Source organism: Drosophila montana, unplaced genomic scaffold (genome assembly GCF_035044405.1).
Source record: "Drosophila montana isolate Dmon_TW-CO22-7 unplaced genomic scaffold, ASM3504440v1 contig_1408_1, whole genome shotgun sequence".
NCBI classification, from domain to species: Eukaryota; Metazoa; Arthropoda; class Insecta; order Diptera; family Drosophilidae; genus Drosophila; species Drosophila montana.
Window position 1 is genome coordinate 367,752 of NW_026996360.1, and position 12,334 is coordinate 380,085.

At 40.3% G+C, this 12,334-nt stretch overlaps 1 protein-coding gene across 3 annotated transcripts in view; it reads left to right on the plus strand.

Annotated features, from left to right (window-relative positions):
- The window catches only part of LOC135428571 (zinc finger protein 814), a 240,866-nt gene that overhangs the window by 28,788 nt on the left and 199,744 nt on the right, over positions 1 to 12,334 (plus strand). For all 3 annotated transcript variants that reach the window (XR_010436279.1, XR_010436280.1, XM_064682645.1), the window contains exon 2: positions 7,729 to 7,792. The gene's annotated coding sequence lies outside the window, so the exon portion shown is untranslated. The remainder of the gene's footprint in view (positions 1 to 7,728; positions 7,793 to 12,334) is intronic.

A 12,334-nucleotide genomic window follows, 5' to 3' on the forward strand; every position in this document is an offset into this window, starting at 1 on the left:
GGGCTGAGACTTAGGCTGAGGCACAGCCGCTTGCCAGCATCGCCTGACATTAGAGGCAGCTTAGACGGCGACGGCGGCGGCCATGGAGAGGCATATGAATCATCGGCTCAACGGTGGCAGGAGGCGCAAAAGATGGAGACGAAATTGCCTGAATTTGCGGTAGTCACATTAGCCGAAGCTGAAGCTAGCGACTGCCACTGCCGCTGCGAGTGCAACCCCTCCGCCAGCAGCAGCTAACATACTCTCCCACACACACACAGGGAACCCACATATCACACAAATTGCAAGGAAACTACGTCGAGTGTTATTTATTTATTGTTTTAAAGAACTTGAAGTGAAGCTCTTGGCCGATTGTTTTGTTCGCATGTGCCAAAACTTGAATGCTGTTTATATGGGTCATTAAGTGGGCCTTACAAATTTGGGTATATTTGGAGTGGGTAAATCAATGTACGGTAACTAACTTGAGGTGCGGTAACTAAAGCTCAGTGTTCATTAATATGGACAGCAAGAAGGGCAAATAAGAGAATAACAAGTCAATTTTCGATCGTTTTTAGAAGACCGAACTCATTATATTGACTCTGCTATTGATATTCTGGAGGTTTTTCCTTATTGATTAGCTTTGGGTTAAAGGTTAGCACTTAGAAAGGGTCTAAAGGGTCAACACAAAGTCAATTGGCATAATGTGAGCTCCTGCTACGATGGCTCAACCTCACGGTTCCTATTACGGGATCGATTCAATCGTCAAGCAGCTTCCCCTTAATACAAAACTTGCGCAAGCACAAATTAAAGACACTATTGTTTCGGGGCGTCATCCACCTTAATTTGGCGGAAGGTGGATTCCCCGCCCGATCTATGGATCATGGCACCGGGTTGTATACTCCAAAGACATATTAAAACCTTCAAAGAACTGACCTGATATTGTTTTATTCCAAAAGGAATACTTTGCATGCATATTCCACCTATTCCGCGTCTAATTTCGAATTAATGCCTATGTTCACATAGCTAAGTATGCTCTCAAATTAAACACTTTGGTGCTTGTCGTACGACAATATATTTCCGATTAATATTATGATTATAACTCGTAACTACCCCACAGCTGCTCCAATGGCAGCTTAATGCTGACGCATTCCAATGCCACAACTGGGCGTTGTGAGGGAAGCGTCATTTGTGCCTTTGACTGCTAACCGAAAGCGTCAACGAAATGGGCCATAGAAACAAATGGCGTTTGCTCTGTGGGTGCCACACCCAGTCATGAGGGGGCAGGACGTTAGCAGGGAATAGCCACAATCGTAGCCGTAGCCGTTGCCGAGTTGAGCAATCCTTTTGGCAGCCAAGACGTTTGCCGATTCTAAATTTTGGGCGATTCTGGTCTCGGTGCTCCGTTTGTCAATAAATCGTGGACTGCCAGTAATGATGCCAGGCCATCCGAGCCCGTCGCTGGCTCTGGCTCTGGCGGTGGCCAACTGCTTGGCAAGCGTTTGCCCAGTTCAGCTGCTCGTCGTGCGGGCGATAGCAGCCGTTAATGTCAGACGAGCGAAAATATATGAGCCACCAGGCCCGCACCAGAAAATTCACCCCTCCCGCTTACTGGAAACCCCGCCCTCTGCACAAGCCAAAAGTGTCTTCAAGTTGAGGGTTTCATAAAACTTCAACGTCGGCTTCTTCGTTCGTCTATGGCTTGGTTCGGTCCTCATCATGATGATGATGTTGATGGTGATGATGACGTGCACATAGTTCCAGCCAACACCAAAAGCAGAGCTAAAGACATGCTCGAAGTGGAAGTCGAAGTCAAAGTCTCCGCCCTGTGCATTGTGCTCATCAAGCGAGGTTCGTCAAGTTCTGGGCCAACAACCCCTGGCTAGGACTCGGGCTCCTTTGGCTTGGATTTGTTTTATGCGTCATTCGGCCAAATATTTCCTGCTTGTAGCGCTCCGGACCGCCCCCGGTACGGTACGGCTTGGCTAACGTCCTGGGCTAGGTCATTATGCGCCTGCCTCGGACTTGGACTCATCATTTATAAGCACTGAGCGCCATTCCGTTGTCAGTTTGTGGAAGGATTTACGCTAGTCCTGGGTGTGTGTCTGTGTGCTGTGAGTGAATTATGGCCATTGCTGATTTCTTTTTCGTCCTTTATCTGGTACGCCCTTTGCTGGGCGCACAGTGGCAAATTTATTGACAGATATAATTTCTTATGCGTATAATTAGAAATTCGGCAATCATTAGGCGACCAACTCACATATATCAAGTTAATGGCCCATTGCCTTTCCGCACAGCTCAAGATTGAATGGCCAAAAGCGCGCGCTAAACAAACAAAGCAGACAGACAGTGGGACAGACATTCCAATCCCAGTGACTGGCAAGCTTGGATCATGTCAAAAGCACATGAGATTTGTATGGCCGGAAGTGGCAGAGCTTCATATTGATTTTCGGCCCTGGACAACAAAATCCACTTAACTAATTAGAGCACAATTTTCAATAGCTTTGACAGCGTAATTTTCAACAACACTCATAAATTAATACAAGCATATTTCACACATTTTTATTAGCCTATTTGAAATCTGCTGAAATCGCGAAAGAAAAATAAAATCGAAATGGCAAAATTCGTTAGAGAAAGTGTTCATTATTCATCGATATAACTCAAGTTGGAGCCTGCGCGATTTAAGCTCCATTTGCCATTTAATAAATTCTTTTCGCTCAAATAAATAAAACACAAACACAAGCGGATACACACAGACACACACACACACACACGCACAGGGAAAGACAATTACCAAATTTGCATTCGCGCGAAATGGCAAACAAACAAATAAATTCAAACGGCAAAAATGACACATAAACAAAAAAAAAAAAAAAAGACGGGAATCCAAATACATTTTTTTGATTTAACAAATGTCAAAAATATGAAATGAAGATGAGGTTTTATGTACATTTCAATGAAATGCACTGAGAGAAACGACTTGGGTAATTTAAGTCATTCAATATGTTTACAGGAATGAAAAAGGAAACATTTGTATAGTTATTTAGAGATGGAATCACCAAACAATAATACTTATTAAATATTTTATAGCACTGAAAGATAGAGACCATGTATATTTTAGCGCCTTTTAGCATATACTAATTAAAGTTAACTTCAAGAAAAGGTTTCCACCACCATTATTTAATTAGCTATATATAATTTTTAATATTTAATATCCAATTTGCAAAAGTTGTTATTGCGTGTGGCATTTGATCTTGAGTGTCAGGCTCAAAACTTTAGAGCTGAGGAAGCAGTCCTTGTGTTTCTTTCTTCTAAGGACTCTAGAGATGAAATATATTGGGCTAAATTGGGATAAATTGTGTTTGAATTAAAGCACATCAGATCCACAAAAGAAACCAGTCAAAAATGAAATATGTAACTTTAAACATGACGAAGCGGACTTTGTATTTTTCCTACTGAGGATTCTAGAGAAGAAATAAATAGAAAATTGGGGTAAATTGTGTTTAGATTAGAGCACATCAAATCCACAACAGAAACCAGCCAAAAAACAATAATTGTAAGAAAAAGGTCACCAAATATTAACCAAATAAATATTAACCAAATATGATCTGTTTTTAAGTTCTTCTAATATGCTGCAAATAATTTCAAGAACAAACAATATAAAGTTGCCTAAATTTTTTTAAAAAGATAAACCAAAGTTTCTATTTGCCTTTGGTATTGTCACAAAAATTTTTAGCATAAGATATATCCAATTTATTACTCCGATTATCTAGTCCTTTGGTATTGCCACAAAAATGTTTAACATACGATATATGTAATTTAATACTCCGATTTCCGTTATGCCCCTAGGGCGCATTTCCCCTCGCTAACCCTATGCCAGACATTGTACACATGATGAATATGTATCTTGAGAAACTCCAAGTGATCATCAAGGTCTATATTAAACACCCACTCCCATCGTACATTTTCTTCACGCTGTCTCTCAGTGTATTAAACAACTCATGTCATTTTGGTATAAGAAGAAGAAAAAGAAGCATCTACTGGGTCGCAATGTATGACTATTCGGTATACTGAATACAGAATATACATAAATAATATTTATTAATGTATTTTTATGTGCGCTAAGAGTACACAATGTAATAATTTATACAGTTGCTGTCGACATTTCGCCTCATGTTGTTGTTGTTGTTGCTGCTGTTGCTGTTGTTGTTGTTGTCCTGCTCGCTACATTATGACGCTTACAATTTACTGTCCATGTTTTGTTGTTTACTCTGATGATGATGATGATGGCTGCCCCGGCATTCAGCTGGCTGTGTGTCCTTGCGGGTGGCTGGGTGGGTGGCTTTGCTTCTGGTCAGGCATGTGACAAACTTGCTGGAATTTTTCGGCTTGCCGTTGACAAGGGTGGCTCCCAGGCGCCACCAACCACCACCCACCCGCCTACCCACCCACCCACTAGCCACCCTATCTGCCCGGCCTGACAGGGCGCATTTCAAACTGAAAATGCCAACAAATGCGGCGGCGTGCAAATAAAAATGATTAATGATGATGCGCGTTGGCAGCAGCAGCAGCAACATCAACTACAACAGCAACAGCAACAACAACAACAACTGCGACAGCAACAACAACAGCAATGGCCGCCACGCAGGCGTCAACGTTGACCTCTGCACCGCAGTCGCTGCCGCTGTCGCCGTCGACGTTGACGCTGAGCGAAATGCTTGTAATTTGCGCAGAAACCACGCAACGGAGGCAAATACAGAAATACATCAAGAAGTTGGTTACAGCAGCACACAACACACATTTAACAACTCGAAATACATATACATAAAAGCATGTAAAAGTGTGCAACGCAAATGTGCTCGACTAGAAGATACCCTAATGCAGATCAATAATGTATATACCCTAATGACACTGAGTACTCATTGTTTTCCTCTCAGGATATTCCTACATGTTCTTCCAGAGCTAAAAGCTCAACCTAGATCCGGACTCTTTAATAAATTAATACTATTTTATTTCAAAATATTCTAAATACATATTGAATAATAATATTATATTAAGATACAGCAGCCAGTCCGTTACAAGAGGTCAAAAACTATAGTGTGCCGTGAGAGTCTTAGGAAAAAATACTTACAGACATATACTTAATTTAGTAAATATTTCAAATAAACCTAACCATCCTCTCACAAGTATGTACATATTTTTATTACTCAATGAACCTTTGCGAAAACAGTTGAACTTTCTGAGAAACTGCAGCTATGTTTAAGGGTCACAGGATTTGGTGTCTTATTCCAGGCAAGTTCTTTGCCGAATGTCTTAGTACCCTGTCATTTTTAAACATTGTGTAAATAATTATCATAATTTAAATTTTAAAAAATTCATTTAATTTTTATCATACATCATGTATATATTGTTTATTATGTATTTAAATTATATTTATATATAGCGAAATTATCACATGTTACGACAATTTCAAAAATATTTACTGCTAATAAGATATTTCAGAGAAAAAACACGTGACCTTATTACAACGAAATTGGGTATTAAAATAGTTATAGAGCCTTCCTTTAACTAGAGATAAAACCTTTTGTTAATTCATTTAATCATTGCTCTAATATAAAACTTTTTTAATTTAACACTCGCATTTTAAGGATAACGTTGGCGACTAATTTGCTGGGTGTGCAATGGCAATGACAGTGGCAGAAATTGCGGGGAGTTTGTTTAATTTCAGCAATTGCGCCACGCCAAGCTACTAAATCAGCTAAAAGTAGCGGGGCTGGTTCAAGTCCAGGTACAAGTATCTGATAGATACACTCACACACAGATAGCGATAGAAATGGAGCTGGAGAAAGAGAAAAAGAGAGAGGGAGAGAGAGACAAAGGTTAATAACTGCCAGAAGATGATGCATAGCATGACACAGGCACGGAACAGTTGACAGTTGACAGGCAGGCAGCTGGCCATGGATATGGACGCCATCGCCCCAGCGACTCGCAGCTGGCAGCCATTTTTATGCCCGTTGGCGGCCAAGGTGGAATTTGGCCAAGTTTTGCATGGCGCAGCGCCGTTTCCCCTTGGCCAACGTCAGATGCGCGATAATCGCAACTTCTGCACCTTCTGGCTGTCAGGCATTGCGCTGGCTCAGGTGTGTGCCCCAGCCAGCCAGCCAGCCAGCCAGACAGACAGACGTACAGTCCGCCTGTACAGACATTTTTCTCTCAATGTACTCGGCGGTGTTTCGCTGTGAACCAAGCAACCAACCAGCGAGTCGCGAACCGGGCCAAAGCGAAACCAACTCTTGCCAGCGGGGTGCATTTTCATTAAGAATGAAAAATGATGAGCAATCAATCATTGCAAGCGGAGGGTGTTTCCGAAACGACGTTGCACTCGTGCACTCGTCCTCGCTCTCTCTCTCACACACACTCTCGATCTCTCTCTCTCTCTCTCTCTCACTTCCTCTCCCTCTTTCTAGCTGGCATGTATCTGTTAGATACAGCTTGTAGATTGATAGCATTACCTGCCTCTGGTATTCAGAAATGGCTTTTTCCAGCTAACTTGCATCGACTGCCATGTTGCCATTCCTCCTTCGCCTCCATTTGTTGTTGTTTTGACCGGTCAATGATTCACATTTGGTATAATTTACATCTTCATTTTCGTATTTTTACTAGTTTCCATTTGGCTTGCGGGCTGCCGCCGCATTTGCTCCTCTTTTATATATATATATTTTTTTTTATTATCGCTCCTGGTGCGATTTGAATATATTTCACACTTGATTTGTGGGCCGAACCAAGCGGAACGGCGGACAGTCGAAGGCGGCATCGGACGTGTGCGCCAGAGAGCAAGGAGTTGTCTTAGAGCACTGACTCACAGTGAATGTGGACGGAAACCCAACTAAGTAGACTGATGATCACGAAAATGTAGTCAAATTAACGCTGCATTCGAAATGCCTCAATGAAGATAGAAACTTAGGGGCTTACAATGAGAGCTATATGAGTATCTTAAATAATTATGAGTTCAAGAGAAGCGGTCGAAAGGCAGTGAGAACTGGTGAATGTTCTAGGGATGAGTTCCTTGTTATTTGAATATTTACCATGGGTTTAAATAAAATTAAGCTAATGTTGTCTAACACTGGTAGCTTGAGAGTTGTAGCCTGACTATTCTACCTGTAAGACTCTGTAAAGTTACTTAATTGATTTTAATATATCTTTTGTTTGACATTTTCTCATATACTATCATTTCTATTTTCGTAATGCAATTCCGTTTTTGTTAAGATCTTTGTCACCTATCGCAAAATTCATTCTTTGTGGATGATGTGGGTCCAGGGTTGCATGGACGAAACTTCAATGTGTGCATGTAAATATGTATGTATGTATGTATGTATGCATGCATGTTTGTATGTATATATGCATGTAGGACTGTATGAATGCATTTATGAACCTGCTTATGAATGTATGTATGTATATATGTATATATTCTTATGACCATATATGCATGTAAGCAGACCAAGTTTATTTGCTGCAGTGCTGCTTTAAAACTTATTTTTAGATATTGCCTTTCTACGCAATTCTCATGAATTCAAGCATGTGATTCATTTACAAAATATGTTTTTGTATGATTAACTTTGTCAATAATAATTTTATTCCTATTTACTGTCCCTCTGTCTCTCTCTTTCTTTTTTTTCTCTTTCTCTCATTTTATAGCCCTTTTATTACATTTCTCTTACTCTAACCCGATCTTTACTTCTTTTGTTTTTTCAGTCACGTGGAAATAAATTAAATAAATGAAATAAAAGTCTGTCGCCCTCCCTATGTGTATTTTTGGGTAAGTAAACATTTACTTTTTTATTTCTGTATATACATATCAATAACATGTGCAGGCAATTCATACCAGCAAAGGGGTTCACTTCTAGTATTCCTTTAAATCATTTCAACTATTATTCGTTATTAGTCGTCCTTCTAGTACTTATAACGTGATATATATTATTGAAGAAATTATTAAAGTTATGTCAATTGATTGTTTCTCCATATCTTCCGTAAAGCGTTGTTTACCATTCAGCTTAAAGGAAAAGAAATTGTCTCGTATCTGAACAGGAAAGAGTGCAGATTTAGTTGATATAGGAAAGTATTTTAAACTCTCGCTTGTTTGGCCTGCCTTGAACTCTTACAATATTGGCTTATTAACGTATTGTCTTTTATTGTCATTTCGCTTAAGTGGTTTCGCAGCTATTGAGTAGACACATTAACCATATTGCCTTTTATAGCCCCGATCTTTCATCAATATACTGAGATACTGAGAGCGCTATATCATTTATTCAAATTTCCTGCTACAGTTTCCATTGGCATTCATGATCGGTTTACCATCGTAAGATCGTTATGAGCCCAGTCAACGACATTTTCTAAAGCATTTTCAAAGTTTTCAGCTTGAGATGCTGCGTGCTGAGAGGCATCAGAAATGAAATAAATAAACGAAGACAACAACAACAACAACTGAGAAACATTCTCAGCCGTCGACATTTTTGAAGTTGTTTTTTGTCTTTGCGTTAATTTATAGTCACTGATTGGGGCGTTATTCTTATTGATCCAGGCCATAAATAAACGGAGTCTCTGACAAGCCACATACATTACCGACATTTTAGCGTTTGATTTGTTATTTATCATACCAACCGGCGAGCGAGACAGCGAATGAGACAGAGAGCGAGAGAGTGAGAGAGAGGGAGTTGTCGTATCACAATCAGAGTCGAGCTCCGAGTCTCCAGTATCCGAGCCAAAGTGAGAACGGGCCGGCAATTACGATGACGCCGCTGACGATGACGGCGAATCTGTTCGCATCTCATCGGATCTGAGCCCCATCGACTGACTGCTTGGGCCCGCTCGCTGTTTTACCTGTAAAACTAGTTTCCATTTTCTGTATTTATTTATTTTGATTTTTTTTTTTGTTTAACGTTTTTATACGATCGTTCTCCGCTTTTAGCGCTCTTTTTATATATTTTTGCCCGTTGCTTTTAATGATGAAATATACATTTTGAGTTTAATATATCAAATCGAATGGCGAATGTTAATTTGCGAAGCGAAGCTTTTAATATTCACATTTTTTTCGTATATTTATTTTATTTTGGTTTTCTTAATTTTGATTTATTTCATTTTGAAATTAAAAACCAATTGAGTAACGCGAACTGTCGATCTCAGCGAGCTCGACGCATTTTTAATTTGTTATTTTTCTTTTTTGGGCGCATTTAAATATGGATTTTGTGTACAAGTATTTAGATTTAAGGTAGCTCTGGCTCGATTAGTATGCAAAGACTTTTGATAAGGTCGGCTAAGCTGAACCCAATTAAATTCGTTGGGGAAAGGGGGCGGGCAGCGGGGAGCGCACTTCTCGGTTCCACTGTGCGTGGATTTTGAGTGATTAATTAAAATTATGGCCCGAAAGCAAACTAATGAGTTTAATACGACAAAATCCATTAATTAAAGACGAAACGTGTGGAAAGACGGCAGCGACGACGACTCGGACAAAGTTGACATTAAGGCATCATCAAGAGCCGGCAACCAGAGCCGGAGTCCGGGGCAGAAGTCGTGTTTTCGGGCGACCTCTATAATTAAAGCTCTGAACCTAAGACAAAAGGCGTTGCAAGCCGACGCCGACGCCGTCGCCGACGAACAGAGGCAAAAAGGCAAGCGACAACAGAGCTTCATCATCGCCTGTCCAAGTCGCTGAGATGGAGTCGGAGACGAAGACGGAGACGGAGACGCAGCCACCGACAGAGATGGAGACCCAAATGAGCGTTGATGAGTTCCATTTAAATAAAATCTTGATCGGCAACCATCGGCATCCGTTGACTACTCGCACACACACACACACACACTTGTGCAGAGAGTCAAGACTCTAATATCGTCTAGATATATCCGATAATTTATGAAACATAAATAACCAAAACAAAAATACAAATCATTTGTGCGATGACAGTTGCTGCGTCTGTTATTTTCAATACTAGCTGCGAGCTTGGAGACCCGTGACTTGAGACTTGAGATTCGAGTCTTGAGTGTCGATGGCGGCAAATATTTAAAAAAAAAAATTGATTCCGTTCGTTCGTCGCGTTGATGGCATCTGCGCGTCCAGCTGACGACACCGAATTGTTATTATTGGTCAGGCCGGTCAAGCCTGGTCAACGCTTTCTCGGCCCGTTTCATCTTCCATCTTCAATTTATGTAAATTACGCGCTGAACAAGGAAGTCACTCAAAGAGGTCGAACGATCGATCCAGCGATCGAACGATCGAATGATCTCTCAGCTAGTTTCCAGCGCAACAAATTATGAATTTACGAGTCTTTCAGCTATCCATAAAAATGTTTTTTTGTTTTTATTTATTACATTTATGCATCTTGAATATAATTTTATTGCTTTACTGAATAATCCTACTAAAATGCCACAGATTAGTGAGAGTTGGGAATTCCAACAGATATACAAACTGAGTGTAGGCTGCGATCGGTTAAAGTCGTCAGGCTTAAGAGCAAATCAACTCAGCTATTTGTCATTCTGTAGATCTTTCCAATTATTGTACATAAAGCTGACATACAATTCCAAAATTTTTTTTATTAAAATTAGAATCGAACTGGAATTATTGAATTTCATAATAATTCAAATTCAACCTAAACATTAAGCTTAAAAGTTGTATGAGCTTAGAAACTTATTTAATAACCCAATAATATGACTTAATAAGACTTGTGACAATTCAAGCTGACTAAGTCCCACTAACTTTTAGATTTAGTTTGGGTTTTTGGTTATAGATTAACTGCAGAATATTTACCCTTATTAAGATAGTGCAACCAACAATATCACAACTTTACTAAATACCTTGAATATATTTTGAGTTTATAGTACTTAGTATATAGTAAATATAATATTTTTTTACTAGTAGTTGGTTAATATTAATTACAGTTTAATAGATCCAAGAATAACATTCAGTTAAGATTTATAAAAATAAATAGTATTCAAGTGAAATAGTTTATTTTAAGCATATGTGGCCTGTACAATAACTTCCACGTCAAAGAGCGCAGATTGGAAGACAAGTTCAACCGAAATATATCGGAGAAATACATATTAAAACAAAATTGTTTATCATCTTTTATTTTAATAAATTAAACACCGGACCTCGAGCCGGCTAAATAAATATTTAAAAAATAGAAAGGTCGCCGAAGCCAACATTAAATATCCAATAAATATCTAAAATAAGTTTTTTGTTTAACGTATTATATGCAGCTTATGGCATTTAATTATTATACTTTAATAAATTTCACGCTTGATTAGTTGCTTAAGTTATTTATCGATGTACAAAGATCCGGATACGAATCCCCATCTAAAGGATGGATGTGTTGTTAAGTCGAACCTCTGGACTTTTCTTAACAAAACTCTATTCATTATTTATTCTATTAGAACTTGAAGAGACCCCTTTACTTATGCGTTCACCCGTATTATGTATCCAACCTTGCTCAATAATTGAGCCATTGAGGTAGGAAATAAAAGCCGCAGCAAGTTTCAACTCAATTGAATGGCAACAGCGGCGAGTGGGCCAAAATGAAATTATCAAAGCGCAGCTGACAACTGCCAGAGGAATAGACACGGACATGGAGACGGGACACGGGACACGAGACACGGAACATGGGACACGGATACCGTTGTGGCCACCACCACACGCACACACTCTGCGAGCTGCAGCTGGAAAATGTCACCGGCCACGCACGCACTTTGACACACGCACTTTTCAAACAGGTGCACCCATAGTTATGCGGCAGGGGGTGTGCTGAGGGGTGTGTGGGGGATTTGTGCAGTGCTGGGCCAGCAGGTGATGTATGAATTGCTTTGAATTTAGTTGTCAAAGCTTCGCGGGTGCGGGCTGGACTGGGCTGGGGGTCGCCTCATAAATTGTTAAAATGTGTCAGAATTGAACAAAACGCAACACAAAAGCGACAAAAAAAAAACCAACAAAAAAAACGACAGAAAGAAACGCATTTGACAGCCGAGTGGCCAACAAAGAGGACAGTGAACAGCGACAGGCAACAGGCAACAGGAAAGGGCAGAGCAAAATCAAAACAATTGCCATACAAAAGCGAAACGTGTTTGGAAAATGGTGCCGGGCCGCCAAGCCAGCCCCAATACTTGCCACATGGCAATCCCACCCCCCTCCCTCGTCTGACACAGACCCAGTGTGCGCCGGCCAAGGGGACGACGAGAGAGCGACATGTGCGTTTAATTTGCAAGACACATGTTCGCCTGGACCGACCAGTATATGCCAGTGCACCAGTGCACCAGTACACGGTACACAGACGGTACAGACGGTACACACTGGGCGAGTGCAGGTAACCGCCAG